General features: G+C 38.9%; 1 long non-coding RNA gene across 1 annotated transcript; it reads left to right on the forward strand.

Annotated features, from left to right (window-relative positions):
- Positions 1-208: 208 nt before the first annotated feature.
- On the forward strand, positions 209-9,785 carry LOC308191972. The gene is made up of 3 exons (XR_013948437.1): positions 209-315; positions 7,327-7,466; positions 9,497-9,785. It is a non-coding gene; the product is annotated as an uncharacterized lncRNA (long non-coding RNA).
- Positions 9,786-16,916: the final 7,131 nt, after the last annotated feature.

Consider the following 16,916-nt stretch of genomic DNA (forward strand, 5'->3'; position numbering starts at 1 on the left):
GAGAGAATTCAGTTTTGCTTCTTCCGTGCTCTCCATTCCGTGAATAAATGTAACCATGACACATCTGTTTCCAGTGCACAGACATCAAAGGAAATGCATTACAGAAAGTAGTCCTGATTAACATAAGTGGAAAAAAAAAAAAAAAAAAACAAACTTCCAGTTTCTATTTTGTTGCTTATTTTTCTCTAAATATTTCTGTGGCGTATTCCTAACATCTAGATGTTAGGAGAAACATGAAGGAAAGTGAAGCACTGGAGTAAATTGCCTGAGAAATAGGTGGTGGAATATCCATCCCTGGATGTTTCTGAGAACAAGGTAGGTAAGCAGCTGCCAAAAGAGCTTAGATATGGTTGATCTTGCTGTGATTAAGTAATAAAGCAGAAGACTTTGTGTAGTCCTGCTCAGATCCACCTCCTACAGATGCCATGTAGGGTAGATGGTGTTAGATGGTGATAGAGATATAAATGTTGCATTCTGATTTCTCTGTAATGTTTTGCTTTGTAAGGGTTTTTTTCTCTCCTAGTTTATCAAAGACAAACTAAAAACAAGCAAACAAGTAAAAAACCTTGATGAAAAACATTGTGTTGATACTCTCATACTTTCTATATATCACAAAAATGCATGGATACAGTGTTTGCCTTTTCCATGTCTTAGAAAACTGTGTGCAATAGACTTATTTATACTTACACTCCCATCTTGGAAGAAAATCAGGTCACCTACATTGCACACAAGAACAAACAGAAATATTCTGAAGCTATTATTCAGGTTAAGTGACATCATTTTATGGAAATTATACTGAAATTACAAATAGCTTAGAGTTAATGTAGTAAAATTGGAAGTTTAATGTAGTAAAATTGGAAGTGACTTCTTACTTTGTAAGGTGCACTGAAAGAATGTATTGAGATGAAATCAGGTCTTCTAGAGAGCATATGTATTGGTAAACAAATGTGTGTGTGCATGCATGTTTTACATATCTGTATATATGCATGAATGTGGTGTGTACATACCACAAAGCAACATTTTGGTATGGCTTATTGCTATGATATTTGGTTGTTTCTCCTTGACTGGAATTTGAGGCCAATTATTATCTAAATGATTTTCAGAATATTTTCTTTAAGGAAGATAAAACCAACAGAAGAAAATCTGTGATATCTCTGTCTATGGATATGTTTTCATTTTTCATTGCCTTTTTTCTCCATTACCTTGTGATTTTATTTTCCAGTTTCAGGCAGGATTGGAAGAGATCTGGAGGTCTAAAAAGTAAAAAATTCCTACTAGGAAACAGGTAGCTGTTAGAACTGTGAGACTAGTCACTCCGTGGCCATGAAATATACTACCTGAGCTTGGGAGCTACTATACGCCACAGAAACCCCTGGTTTTATCCCACTTCAAATTCACTGCTGGGTCTTCCTAAAGAACTACACAGAACCATCACTAAAAGATGCCTCAAGAGACACACAGTCCATCTGTGCACCTTCTTTCCACAGCTGTCCAGACTTGGATATTACATGGTGTTCCTTGGCAGTTTCCCTGTCTTCACAGTAGAAGTAAACAAACAAACAAACAAACAAACAAACAAACAAATAAATAAATAAAATGAATAAATAAATAAATAAATAATGTATATATATATATAAGATATTCTCAGGTTAGCTTATGGGCAAACATAAGCTTTATAATTGGGATTATTCTTTAAAATAAGTTATTGAGGCCATGTGCCATAGTCCATATTTCTAAGTACCTTTGTGTTATGAACATTTATGTCTTTTATCTAGTGAATCCTTTGCCCTTGTGTCTCTTGTTTTCACTACAAGACATATCCTGACTTAACAGTACAATACACGACAGCCTTGTGCATGAAATCATGCTCAGCAGCTACGTGGAAGAAAGGGAAATATTTACACTGTTTCTTCAGGACAAAACGAATGCCAGAATCAGGAGTTGCTGGATCTTATTATCCATGAACTTCCCACGTTATTGACCTTGTTACTTTCTGATCACATTTTGGGTCAACAGGCTTGTTGATCCACAAAACTTTATATTAGTTATTGAGATGTCTGTGGCAGTTTAGGATGTATCTATAGTCAATACAGCAAAGGACACAAGCACATTCATGAGGTGACACATCTTAGTTGAGCTGGCTCGTTCTCCTGAGATACCTCTTTCTTCACTCACTAGATAATGATTCAACAACAACTCTCATACCTTAAGTCATAAAGGATAAATCTGGACCTGGATTCTGACAAGAAAACTGAGAATCAGATCTATCTTGGACTGTCTGGTTTACACTGTGAAAAGTGATTCTCTGTGTTCATCTACACGTTAGGCAGGAAGGGCCTTGGAAGACAGACCTTGCAAGGATGACTGTTTCAAACTGTGCGACTGCCCAGTTGTGATTCATATACAAAGAAAAGGGGTTTCAACAGTCTTGTCTGATGAAACAAGGCCTCAGAATGTATCTTTCCTAAATATTCTTTATCATGGCATACCCAGCCTTTCACAGTCAGATGGCTGATTCTCTCCAGCTTCACATGAAATACTTTCCTGCACAAGCTGGGACACAGCATGGAAAGATCAAAGGCTGCTGTCTGACTGCTCATCTCTGCTACTGTTGAAAAATTTTTTCCAGGTGCAGAAAAGACCTTTAACCCTTTCTTCAGCCTGTTTGTTAGAGAGGAAAAGTGTCTCTTATGTTGTTTTAATCAAGAGATCCTGTAGGCTGTGTGTGAGAAAGGTTCAGGAGAAGGGGATTGGTAATTTTGGTATTTGCTTTAGAAGAAAGATGCTGGAGGAAGCAGTAAGAAGCAAAGTAACAAAGATCAGGCCTACCAATGTCTACACTGTCATATCCAAACAAGGATAATAAATATATTTCTATGCCATAACTATGCCTATCTTAAGATCTCTTTATTATCTGTGCATACTACTTGCACTAAAGGTTCACACTGCAGCATCACTACTGTGCTGGGAGAAGAAACATAGTGAGCTACCATTCCTAAAAATCACAGAAAGTCGTGCTTTGAAAGACTTTGAAAGATCTTCTGTACCATTACTCTGATCCAAGGCAAGATCAATTGAACCTAAAGATTTTTTTTTTTATTTTTTTTTTTATGTCTAATCCATCTTCAAAAATTACAGTATGATTTTACAGTTTTCCTACTGAGTGTGCTGGATGTGGTGGCTCCTATTAATGTCTGTGTCAAGAATCCCAAAGGCTCTAGTGGCCTGCAGTTCTCCTTTAGGATGTCTCATAAGCTACTTATTTTGCCATGAATGGGATATCTTAACAGTAAAGTCTTTGTTTTGTAAAATTTGGAACCACTTTATCCCTGAGTCAAATTAGAACCAGAGAGCTATCACTTTGCAATGTAGAGGCATCTTGTTCTGATATTTTAGTCACCATGATACTTCATTCCAAAATGATCCAATTAAATAATCCAATCCAAATAATTTGTAACATTAGAGTAGCATAATCCACTCTGAATAGTCTGTAGCACTAGATTTGCATTGTGAGCAGCACAAAATCTTGCAGAACTCAAAAGAAAGACTATCAGAAAATTCTGAGCTTGACATGCAGGATTTCACAAGAGGGAAGACTGAGGCTATCTTGGAGACATGCTTGCATTTGAAATATATAGATGTTGATATCCAGGGGTAGATTTATTAGTAGGAATGAAGAGGGTTTTTAAAAGCTTTATCTTGCTATCTTGTTTGCATACCATAGTGTTGGGTTCCTGGCCTGCATGTCAGTCAAGCGTGTTGGGCGAGGACTGTGGTGGAACAGTAGCATTGCAAAACATCTGTTGGACAATTTCAGCCAAAATTCGACAGATGGGGTACAGATTGCAAGGATGTTACAGCTTCTGAGTTTCATAAAAAATAAGCGGCCAGGTAGATGAAAGAGATATTGCTAGTACTTCCTTTACAGAGCAGGCTCAATATAGTCTCAGTTATTATAGATAGCAGATAATACATGGAAGAAAAAGAATCTCTGAATGTTGCAGCCATTCACGAGCTTGAATAAGCTTATTGGACATGAGGGGACTCCGCTAAAAAAACAAAACCATTACTTGCCCAGCTTCAGTTGTCCCACTGCATACACAGTAACTCATTATGCTGCATTTTTCTCATGCGTCCTTGATTTATCTTATGTCTTCATTTTTCAGAGCATTTAGTAGAAATATTATCATTTTTTTTTTCTTACAGAAATAAATGGACCGAAGTGTTAACAGTTGAAAAGGACCACAGAAATTAATACAGTTAATTTACAAATGTAAGAACAAAACAGCAGATTAATGAAAAAAATTGATAAAAAAAAATGGTGAAATGAGTTGCCCAGTGTCACACAGGAAAGTAGTAGCAGAGATCAGTAAAAACAGATATTTTTGTGCAAAAACCAAAGTAAGGAAGATCAAACATCCTTTATTTCAAACTCTAGAGCAATAGAAAACATACACTGGACAATAGATCAGACCTTGAATTTAGAGCACTTTAATATTTCCAAATTCAGGAAAGAAAAGAAAAAATCAACTCCTTGATAATAAGCACAAAGAAAATAGATCTTGAATTAATGTCTTGAAACAGAAACCTGGGAATCCTGAATTCCAGAGCCCTGCCAATTATAACTGCAATATATCTGTATTTAAAGGACAATAAAACTCTGCTGTTTAAATGGATTTGGTTCTTCATCCTGCAAAAGACTGCATGAGTCAAGTGGTGGGAATTTTCCATTTGTGCTAAAACAGCACTTTTATTTCTCTTTTACACTAATAGCTCAGGCCCCGTGTCTCTCATTTCATAACCCAAAGGTATGGAAGTCCTACTTGCATTATGCTCTGTCAGCTGTGTCACAAAAATACTGATTTAAAGCTCTATTTTTTCCTTCTTTTGCATGTTTCCAACAATGTCTGGGGCAGAACTTTCTACAGGTAACCTCCCATATTTAATATTCCTCTTCTCAAGAAAATATGTGCTTCTTAAACAGTAGATAGTCTGAAGAAGAAGAGAGAGAGAGGAAGAGAGAGAGAGAGAGCCTCCAGGCCTTCTCTTTTTCACAAATGACTGTGATAATGAAGAGGAAATACTGAAGCTCTCAGTTTACAGTTATTCTGTGGGATCATAATTTCGGAAAACCTTATTTGCCCATGGTCTTCTTACAGAAGAGCTCTTTGCTCCATCCCTCACATGTGCAAGAGGGTAGAAAAGAGATTAAGCGGAGTGGTCTCATCAGAGCTGCCAAGATAAAAGGGACAGTATCAGCTATTGATTTTCATGTCCACTGCTGCCACATCTAGCCCTATTCTCCATATACTCATAGGACAGAGGGCTTTTTATTCAAGGTACCTACCACTGAAAAATTCTAGAGAAGATCACATTTTGGAAATGGAATGTGGGTAACAAAATGAATCTTACTTGCTCCAGATAATGAATTACTTTTTGGATATAAGCTCAGGCAAAAGAAAAAGAAAAAAAGCTTCACAACATGCTAATTCTTATCCAAAAGTAGCATGAGAAATTCTCCCTTTTTCATTTAACAGTTATGCTTTGATAATCACGCACCTGTCCAACAGGGTTTCTGTTCCCAGACATACTTTTCCTTTGTCCTGATGGACATCCATGTAGAAATAGGTTTCTGGGCAATGATATTCTGTAGTTAGTTTCTTGAATCCTCTGGTAATCATATAAAAATAAAATAAAATTAATATGTATATATATCCTGAAGAGAGAATCATTCCCATCAGCTACCAACCTCATCATTACCCATTCCAAGTATACCAACATGCATCATCAGTCTCAAGATCACATGAAGTACTCTTTCCTCTCCACAACTGCATATCTCCCCTAGGATAATAATCACAGTTCTTGAATATTTCAAAACAATATCAAAAACAAAATAAAAATCCCAATTTTCCCCTAAATCCTAATCAAATATATTTTAGTATCTGGAAACAACACAAAGGAGTCTGTATCATGTAAGTTGCTAAATGCTTGTCTGGCTGCAAAAGGTGCTGGTGGTTGATAGTCATAATTTGAAAACTAATGTAGAGATAAAATCAGTGCTGTCTGTTGCTGGGCTATGCCAGGTAGGGATCATCTGTGACTCATGGTGAGAACAGGAGAACACAGGAAATCGACCTGGAGAATTTTCCAAGAAAGAAAACAGAGTGGTGCTATTAAAACAAACCATTAATATATGACTTTTGAACACGTTTGCTGAAAAACAGTAGATGTACCATCACTGAAATCCTCTTAATTTCCTTGGTCAAGAAACACTCTTCAACTGACCTAAGGGCATGAAGAAGCTGCCCCACCTGAGAAGTTTCTTCTATCTCTGTGTTCAAAGATCTTGAACTAGAGCAGCTGATAGCCTAAATATTTCTGTTTTCTTACTGAGGTAGTTAATTCTCTAAGTAACATGTGCAATGAACAGAAATCCTTTGTGCATTTCACTGACTTTACTCAGATTAACCCCACCTACCACTTGCCCCCTGAAGTCAATATAATGACAACTCCTGAAAATATATAATAATTATAGAGTCTTTGATTTGACACTTTTGAGGAAAAAAATGTAAATAAAAATAGTTTCTCTTACTACCATAGGTGCCTTTGAAACATAAATTAGAATTTCTTGTCCTAATTTGCCGTTGACAAGTCTTAGAGGCAGAGTTAAGACAAAATTCTTGAGCCAGCAAACTTGCTTCTACAAGTACAAAGGAATTTAAAGAGTGGCCTCAGGAAGAAATGGATGTAGCTGTCAGTCACATGAAAGAATTTAGAAACAGAATGCAATGCTTTGTCAAATGGTGGGATTCAAATGTAATGGCATGTCGTTGACCCTGGTGCTCAGCAACACATATTTCAAATCCCCAAAGATTAATAGGGAAGATGGTTACAGCTCTCACAACAGCTGCTGGAAAGTGTTCCTATCTCAGGTTTTAATTACATGTATTTATACAGTAAAAAAGTCCTAAATGCATTATAGCCTGTAGTATGCAACAATTTTGAACATTTATGAGATTCAGGCAATTAAGAGTCTAAACTTTCAAATGTTTCCAGATGGCACACTGATTAACAATTGTGTGAATTTAATATTTGTTTAAATGCGCTACTCTTTAAAATATTTCTTAATAGTATATGAATGCATTCAAATAAATCTAGGCACAACTTTTCTTCAAGCACAACTTGCCTCATTGCCTGAAGAAGTGGAAATCTCATTAGCTGATTATATAGACCAAAAGCAGTAGCAGAGCAGAGGTAAGAGATGAAAAAGACGAAAAAGAAGCCAAGCTATTTTTTAACTAATGAATGTTTCTCCTTTCTCTTTAGACACAGGTCCCACGGTATTCATGCAAGCCATTTACAACATCAGTCTCTCAGTTCTTGCAAGTGAACCTACTCATAAGGACATTTCCTTGGGGCTAACAGCATTATGAATGTTGACATCTGTTGCGTACAGTAAATGGAAGGTGAGGACCTATTTTTTTTTTTTTTAACAGCACTAAACCTTTTGTGCTTTCAATGGGGTTAAACCGCTTAAATTCCTTAAATAATGTATCTACAGCTTATTTTGATATTTCCAGGCCTTCCATGTATACTACATTTTTTTGCTTAAGACTTGAATCATTGCAATCCCCCTTCTTCCACCAAAATGCATATTTTCGTAGATTAAATTTACTCTAGGAGACAGAAACTTACTGATGATGATGGCAGTCACTAGCTATGCATCTACATCCTTCAGAGATTTTTGTGTGAGTTTATGGTTTGGTTAGTATCTATATTTGAATCCAATACTAGAGTTTGGAAGAACAGGACAGCTCAAAAATTAAATATCAGGAGTCCTGTAATTCCTCTGCTCTCAAATCTGCTGCTAACTAACAATAATCGTTTAAAATCTAGCCTCTGCCACATTCAGGAGAAATTGGGTTTTCATTTTGTGCAGTATTTGCAGTATGTGCAAGTCACAGAAAATGAGATTTATCTCACCTGCCATCTGAGGTCTACAAGGTAATCATCTGAGACCAGGATTTGGTGATATAGTAACGTCCCCTGATAGTTAACAGAGAAAAATACATGCCTTCAAAAAAGACATGCCTTCAAATCCAGATGCTTTTCTCCTCTTTCACTCTAAGAGGAGACTGAACCGCTCTCTGAAAATTCTTGCTCCCCCCAGTTTGTAAAAAGTCTGGACTCATTGCTTTAGATATAGTTGTATAACTCCTTGATACCTATATTAAGTAAGGTAAATCTCAATAATAAAGAAGATAATTTATTTTGAATTTCAAAATAGATGTAAATTTCAAAACTAACGTTTTCATGTGTGTGCATGTGTGTATCAGGGACAGCTGAAGTTAGAAAAAACAACAGAAACATCTACATTTTGGCAGAAATGATCCAGTTCTCCAGCTTGACTTTCACCCTTAATAAAGCTATTTCATTGTATTTTCTTTCTGAGGTACAATTTAAACCATTAATTACGCCTTTTGCCTTTCTTTTCCTCTGTTCTCTTTTCCCTTGGGTTACTTCTGCAGGTTGCAAAACTGGCAACATTCATGTTGGAGCAGTTTTTGAAATTCCACACAATCTCCTGGTTTTGAAATTAAGCAAAGGAAGATTATTTATTCACAAACCTGTAAGGAATCAGAATGAAACCTTAAAAATTAAATTAGCAAACTGAAATTGTGTGAAATGATTTTAATAGAAACAGGAGAAACAATGGAAACCTACCCCTAGGCGCTGGTTCCTGAACATCTGTAAGGGAAATTTATGAAGTAGATTTTGTGGTGTGCTGGGTGTGATTTTAAGGACAATATTCCTAGCTCAGTAGCAAGAACAGACAATCTCATCATTTGCTTCCACGTGGGAAAAATACACAAAAGGAAAAGGTATGAGAAGCAGCCAAAAGAATATAAAATATGAATGATGTCTAAAAGAAGAAAGAATGTTATGATTTCCTTTAGTTTAACACTGGGTTAGCAGGAGCTGGGAACAACTATAATCTAGAGCCCAGAGCCTGGACACTACCTGGCTTTTAGGATAAGTAACTTGTCTAATTATGTTTTCTTTTAATCTCTCTGCCTGTTTGGATTGCAAACACAATTGATGGAAACAAGAGAACTTCTTTCTATTTCTTTGACCACAGTCCTGCATAGGAACGCAACAGGCAAAAATACCTAATATACATATGATGATGTCTGGCAGGCTGTTTGCTGGCAGTATTGAACTCTTAAAGACCAATTTATTTTCTCCTTGTCTGGGACTACGCTGTTTGTTGTGTTTGTTGATGGAAGTTTATATATATACATACATATATATATATATGCCAACTCTATTTGTCATTGAATCATTGTGTTATGGTAATCTTACATACTCAGTTATTCCTCCACAAATTTTGCATCTGCCTTCCCCTTCTATTTCTATTTTTTAAAATGTCAGTGCGTACTGATTTTGTTGCCTTCATTGTTATGACAGGTGTTTTTTTTTTTTTTTTTCTTTTCAGCAGGAGTCATGAAGACAAAATTTTAATGCCAGTATTAACTTGTCCATAATAGCTAGTGGAGAAGGAAGACAGGAATGATGAAGATGTTCCCCCCACCCTCAGAAACAGACACAACTAGTCTGAGTTACTTGACAGAGGAAAACCTCTTCTGATTTCACCCACTCAAATAACCATCACATCTTTATGAAGTGGTATGAAAACTTTATTTTTACAAAAACAAAAAATTATTTATTTTTACAAAGAAAAAAAAAAGCATAGCAATTATACCTATTCCTAAATATCTTGACAGTACAGCTAATCCCAGGAAAAAAAAAAAAAGTTTTACATAAAGTTGTTTCTAAGAAAAAAACAATTTTTCAGTATAGCAAGGTAATTAGCATAGGCTTTCATACCTGAATTCTAATGAATTCATTCCTATTTATTCTTAGTGTTTTATCACCACTTACTTTTCCAGATACTTCATGTGATATATTAGTCTGTTTGGATTTGATAGGCAATAAAAACAGACCAGTCTGTCTGTTAGCTCTATAACTCTCTTGCATTTAAGAAATAATATAAATAGTATAAAGATAGAGGGAGAAATCAACGCGTCAATTATTTATATAGAAAAAAAGTCTACCTAGTAAAATGAAATTGCTTAGCTCCTAAAGGGCAGAGATGAACTTTTTTGGCTGCTTATGCAGAAATGTTATAAATATTTAAATGTAAATAATAAAATCTTTACATGCATAAATAAACATGAGATTGATATTACGCACACCACAGCATCAAAATATGACAACTGCTGCTTCTTCAAGAAAATGGATATTTCCTGTGACTGAATTTAGAATAATCTCAAAGCTAATAAGAACCTCACATATGCTCCCATTCCACATTGCTTTTAAGCAAATTTCCTCTTTTCAGAAAAAAATAAAAATAAAAAATCTGAAGACCTCTCTGGAAGAAATGTTTAGGATGAAATAAAACACAGGTTCTGACTTCATCGAATATAAAATACTAGGCTTAGAATGGGGGTAGCTGAGGGAATTTTAAGAGCTAGCAACATAAAAATCGTCAGCTATTTTGTCCATTATAATGGTCCTTATGGCTACAGGAATGAACCAGTTGACGTGACTGAAGGTTGCGTCAATAGCAGTGGTAAAGAGCCTGGTATGAAGAATAAAGTGGTGATCCCCAGGCCTTCTCTTTGTCTTCCACCGTAGCATTCAGACCAGAGGAGCCTTCCCAGACCAAAGTCTCATGTTGTGGCAGATCTGATGTTCACAGTCCCTCTCTGTGCCATGCGACCCAACTCACTGCTATCTTCTGCCTTCAGCCATCATGAGTCACTTCATGGCCACCTGGCTGTCTGTGATACACCTCGGCAGAAGGAACCAGGTCCAAGCTCATTACCACTGTTTTGCCAGGAGGTTTGTTTTTGAACCTTTGGTTATGTGCATATGATTACATAAAACAGGTCATGGATCAGTCAGAGGTCAGTTCAGTTCTACAGCTAAAGGAACACTCTGGCTTGCAGACACATGCCTAAAGTCTCTTTCCCTACAGAGAGGATAGCAGTGTTCAAACTGCCTGTTGGGAACAGTCCTTAGCATGTACAATCCCCTGGGCCATGCCTAGACATAGTCTAGGAGGGTGCTAACCTGTGCAAACCAAAGTGATATAAAAAGCATGTGAACAATTACATATTCTGTATAATAAGGGAATGGAGGTTGACAGCATGTTCTGGCTTTGATTTGTTTGTTGGTATAGACATAACCTTTGTTCCCAGTAGAGAGTTATGAGGTTCTGAAGAACTCCATGTTTATGAAAAGACTCTAGAGACAGGCTCTAAGAGTACTGGAAATTCTATGATTAGTCTCTTTTCCCACAGACACATTTATTTAAGTAATTTCCCTTTGCTAACATGAGCTCATTTTGTGGTATACAACTGTTCTAGGCTTTTAATCCATATCACCATCTGTATAGTTTTACCAATTGTAAGCATGTCTATATATGCAGAATATAAAGATACTCCAGGAATGTTAAATAAACAAGTTCAGGAATACTACTTAACATTAAAAATAACAGCAGCAACAAAAGAAGATAGAGTCCTTCAAGAGGTCTCAAAATCATGTCTCCCTCTTTGATGTTATTTTAATAACAGACTCAAGTTCAAATGTAAGACCACCTGCCCAAGTGAGAGATGGAAAATGTTCAGGACTGTTGAGCACTCCACACATTTTCATAGTGGCTCCGCAAAGAGCTATTTAGCACAGGTGTTTAATTACGACACATCAGGGAAGCTCATGGCATTCTATGCTCCTTAGCCTCACGCTCCCACCTGTGCAGTGGACTTATGTCAGCAAGCAGGGCTGAAAAAGCAGCTACACTGCAATGCTCACAGCTTCCAAAACTGCTCTGGGGCTTTTCCGACTTAGTGGGAGTAACCAAGCTCATTGCAAGAAAGCCACAGGTATATACTGCATGAGCACAGGAATAATGCTAGATTATGAAATGCTCTCCAGTTACATTGTTTGGAATTGGAGAGTGGCTCATGAGCAGTTTGGATCATGACACTGTGCTAAGGGTTTCTGTCCAGAAGCCCAAGGAATGGGAGAATGATCTTAAAAATTCAAGAGAAAGCTGTCTGGAAAATTTCCAGTGCAAATACTTTTTTCCTTCTGAAAATGCTGAGTTGTTGAGTATAAAATGTGTGGTGGAAACTTTCAGACTTCAATTCATCCTAACCTGCCCAAAAAACACAAGAAAAGAATGGAATGACCTTGTAAACTCAAAATATTCAAAAATACTCACTTTCACCCTCCCCCTTTTTATTTACTTTTTTTTTTTTTTTTTGAGACAAGATGCTCTGAGTTTCCGTTTTTAAAAGCTTATAATTAAATAAAAGTTTGTTCTAAGTTTAACTATAGTCCCTGAGGGTTACTAAAATAAAACTATTTCCCTATATGAGTCTGTCTCTCTTCCATCATCTCATATTTACAGGAATTTTTCAAGTTTTTCCCTCTGTGTTTGTGTATGTTTGTTTGTTTGTTTGTCTTAAATCACATTCAAACCAAATTTAAAACCTATTTCCTTTCTAGATCTGACCAACCATCTGACAAGGTGCAAGATTTCTAGCAGGAGAAACAAGTGTCTTATTAAATATGTTAATGTAGCAGTGGCACCTGGTTACTAGTAGGCTCTAATTTCAGTTTAAAAATAGAAACTGTTATCTTCAGAGTTATACACAGAACACAGATATTCAGATTGGATTGGTTCCAAGCTTTCTTACATAGTTATGAAAATCGTAGTCATAACATAGACTTTATTGGGCTGGTCCCTTCAACAGAAAGTAATAATAGAAAAAGAGTACATTAACTAGCACAGCATCAATATGATGCCATAAACAATCCATGGGTTTTGATCGCTGGAGTGCAATTCACAGAATCATAGGATCATAGAATACTCCTGACCCCATACAGCACCACCCAAAAGCCAAGCCCTATGACTGAGAGCATTGTCCAAATCCTTCTTGAACTCTGACAGCTCGGTGCCGTGACCACTGCCCTGGGGAGCCTGTTCCAACGCCTCATCACCTTCTCGGTGAAGAACCTTTTCCTTATATCCAGCCTGACCCTCCCCGGTTTCAGCTCCATGCCATTCCCTCAGGTTCTATCGCTGTCCCCAGACAGCAGAGATCAGTGCCTGCCCCTCCGCTCCTGTATGGGGTTTCTGTGGCAAGGTTCTGGTAGAGGGGAGCTGCACAGGTGGCTTCTGTGAGAAGAATCCAGAAGCTGCCCCATATTAGATAAGGGCCTGTTTCAGCCATCTCCAAACGGATCTGCTGCTGCCCAGAGCCGAGTAAATAAGCAATGTTGTTTGCACCTCTGGGACAGCATATTTAAGAAAGGGAGAAAAACTTGCTGCACAACAGCAGCAGGGAGAGCAAGGAATGAAAACCAGCCCTGCAGACCCCAAGGTTGCTGTAGCAGGAGAGCAGGAGGTGCTCCAGGCACGCAGCACAAGTTCCCCTGCGGCCTGTGGAGAGGCCCCTGGTGGAGCAGGCTGTCCCCCTGCAGCCCATGGGTCCCACACGGAGCAGATCTCCACGCTGCAGCCTCCCCGTGGAGGAGCCCCCGGTGGAGCAGGTGGATGGGGCCTGGAGGAGGCTGCGGCCCATGGAGAGCCCCCGCAGGAGCAGGCCCCGGGCCGGAGCTGCAGCCCGTGGAGAGGAGCCCACGCAGGAGCAGGGGGTCTGGGGGGAGCTGCCGCCCGTGGGGGACCCGTGCTGGAGCAGTTTGCTCCTGGGGGATGGACCCCGTGGTACGGAGCCGTGTGGGAGCAGTTGTTGAAGAGCTGCTGCCTGTGGGCAGCCTCCGCAGGCTCAGTTCGGGAAGGACGGCATCCCGTGGGAGGGACCCCACGGGGAGCAGGGGCACAGAGTGACCGTGAGAGGGCAGCGGAGATGCAATTCCCATTCCTCTGACCCCCTGGGCCGCTCAGGGGGAGGAGGTGGAAAAGAGTGGATGGGGGGGGGGGGGGGGGGGGGAAGGTGTTTTTAGTTTTTTTATTTGATTCTCACTGATTTAGCTTGTAAGTAATAGGTAATATATTTTATTAATCTCCCAATGCTGAGTCGGTTTTGCCTGTGACAATAATTGTTAAGTGATCTCCCTGTCCTTACCTCAACCCTTGAACTCTTGTCATCATATTTTCCCCCCTTTCCCTTTGAGGAGGGGGGAGTGAGAGAGCAGTTGTGGTGGAGTTTGGCTGCCCAGCTGAGTAAAACCACCTCCGCTCCCCTCATGAGGAAGCTGCAGGCCACCATGAGGCCTCCCCTCTGTCTCCTCTTCTCCAGGCTGAACAAACCAAGGGACTTCAGCTGCTTGTCATACATCTTGCACTCTAGACTCTTCACCATTTTTGTAGCTCTCCGTTGGACACTCAGAGTTTTATGTCCTTATATTGTGGTGCCCCAAACTGCACACAGTGCTTGAGGTGAGGCCTTACCAGTACACAGCAGAGTGGCACAGTCCCTTCCCTTGACCAGCTGCAATGCCATGCCTGATGGATACGCTTGGCCCTCCTGGCTGCCAGGACATTGTTGACTCATATTCAACTTGCTCTCAACCAGAACCCCCAGATCCCTCTCTGTGGGGCTGCTCTCCTAGTCTGTACGTATATCCAGGGTTGCCCCTTCCCAAACGCAGAATCCAGCACTTACTATTTTAAACTTCATATTGTTGGCGATTGACCAGCTCTCTAATTTGCTGAGATCTCTCTACAAGGCCTCTCTACCTTCAACAGAGTCAACTGCTCCTTCAAATTGAGTGTCATCTTCAAGCTTACTTAGTATAACTTCAAGTTCTGAGTCCAAGTCATTTATGAAAATTATAAGGAGAACAGGCCCTAAAACGGAGCCCTGTAGAACTGCACTAGTTACTGGCCTAGTAACTAGTTACCTGATACAATCCCATTTTCTATAACCCTTTGAGCCCGTCCCATCATCCAATTGTTTATCCATTGCATTGTGTATTTATCTAGCTGTATCCTGGACATTTTCTCTGAAGGATACTGTGAGTAGCAGTATTGGAAGTTTTACTGAAATCCAAGAAGATTACATCAACTGGTTTCCCTTGGTCACCTAGAAGGGTGACCTTGTCATAAAAGGAAATTAAGTTAATTAAGCAGGACCTTCCCCTTGTAAACCTGTGTTGGCAGTGACCAATGACCACATTGTCCTTCAGATTCTTTTCAATAACTCCCAGAATAATCTTCAAAATTTTAGAAGACACTGAAGTGAGACTGACAGGCCTGTAATTACCAGTGACTTCTTTCTTGGCCTTCTTGAAAATTGGAACAAAATTTACCAATTTCTAGTCAACTAGGACCTCTCCAGATTCTCAAGACCATTGAAAAATAATTGAGAGAGGTCTCACACTGACATCAGCCAGATCTCTGAGTACCCTGGGTTGAATCCCATCAGGTCCCATAGTATTCTGTGAATCCAGCTGGAGCAGCAAATTCCACATAAGTTCAAGGTTGGCTGGGAGTTTATTGCAGTCACAGTTCTCGAGCTCAGGGCACCTGGGGTCCCAGAGTCCATAAATGGTGTTGAAGACAAAGGCAAAGAAGGCATTTAACATCTCTGCTTTGTCTATGTCCCTGCCTGTGAGGTGACCATCTTCATCAAATAATGAAACAATGTTTTCTCTGGTCTTCCTTTTGCAATTAACATATTCAAAAAAGCCCTTTTCATTATCCCCCATGGTACTGGCCAGCTTCAATTCTGAGCCTTGGCTGCATGTATTTTCTCCCTACAACAATGAACGGTGTCTCTGTAGTCCTCCCATGTCACCCAACCTCGCTTCCAGTGGCCATACACTTTCTTTTTCTTTCTAAAAGCAGTCTTCCTGGGGACCTTGCTAACCAGTTCCCAGAGCAGCCTGAAGTCTGCTCTTCCCAAATCCAGAGTTGAAGTTTTGGTGGAAGTTTTCATCCTATTACCAGATATTTAAAACTCAACTACGTCATAGTCACTACATTCAAGATGGCCACCAATCACCACTTCACTCATGAGACCCTGTCTGTTCACAAACAACAGATCTAGGAGGGCATGTTTCCTAGTCAGCTTCCTTAGTACCTGTACCAAGAAGCTATCATCAATGTATTTTAGGAATCCCTGGACCTGTTTGCTTCAGCTCTATGGTATTTTCAGTTAATGTCTGGCAAGCTGAAGTCACCATAAGGACAAGGGCAGCTGTCCTAGAGGTATCTCTTAATTCCTTAAAGAATATTTCATAGGTGTTGTCATCCTGGCTAGGTGGTCTGTAGTAGATTCCCACAATGACATCTGATATAATTCATCTAATCTAATTTAAAAACATTAAGAATATGGGTCTAAATCAGTGTTCTAGGCTCTTTTGACAAGTAATGTAGAAAGAATGGCAATTTCAATGTAGAATTCACTGGGCTGATATGAATTTCATTTATATATTTCTTTTTTTTTTTTTTTTCCATACTTATCTTAAAATGAACTTGAAAAACCACCTCCCATGTGAATGTTTTCTCTGAAGATTTGTAAATCTAAAAACTAATCTTGCCAACAGTATCTTTTACCCTGGTTATAATATCTCAAGGAATAGCATTTTCTTTTCTATACGGGTGGATTCTGATGATCAGATCTTCTATATGACTGAGGTGCTTAGACTTTAAGTTTTTGTACTCCACAGGAGAAAAATGATAAAGACATGCAATATCTCCCCATTACTTCAGCTGTCGCTGAGGTTATGAAACAATCTTCTTTTGCAATACTTTCAGCTTTGTTCTTATAGGAATGCAGATTTCCAAGCTGGGTCTTGAGACAGCTACTTAGCCCAATATCTAATTAACAATGAAACATTTTCGTTGGCATGTGGGGTGAAAACTGTGGGCTGATGTA

Source organism: Anser brachyrhynchus (assembly GCF_964034855.1).
Source record: "Anser brachyrhynchus genome assembly, chromosome: 3".
Lineage (NCBI taxonomy): Eukaryota > Metazoa > Chordata > Aves > Anseriformes > Anatidae > Anser > Anser brachyrhynchus.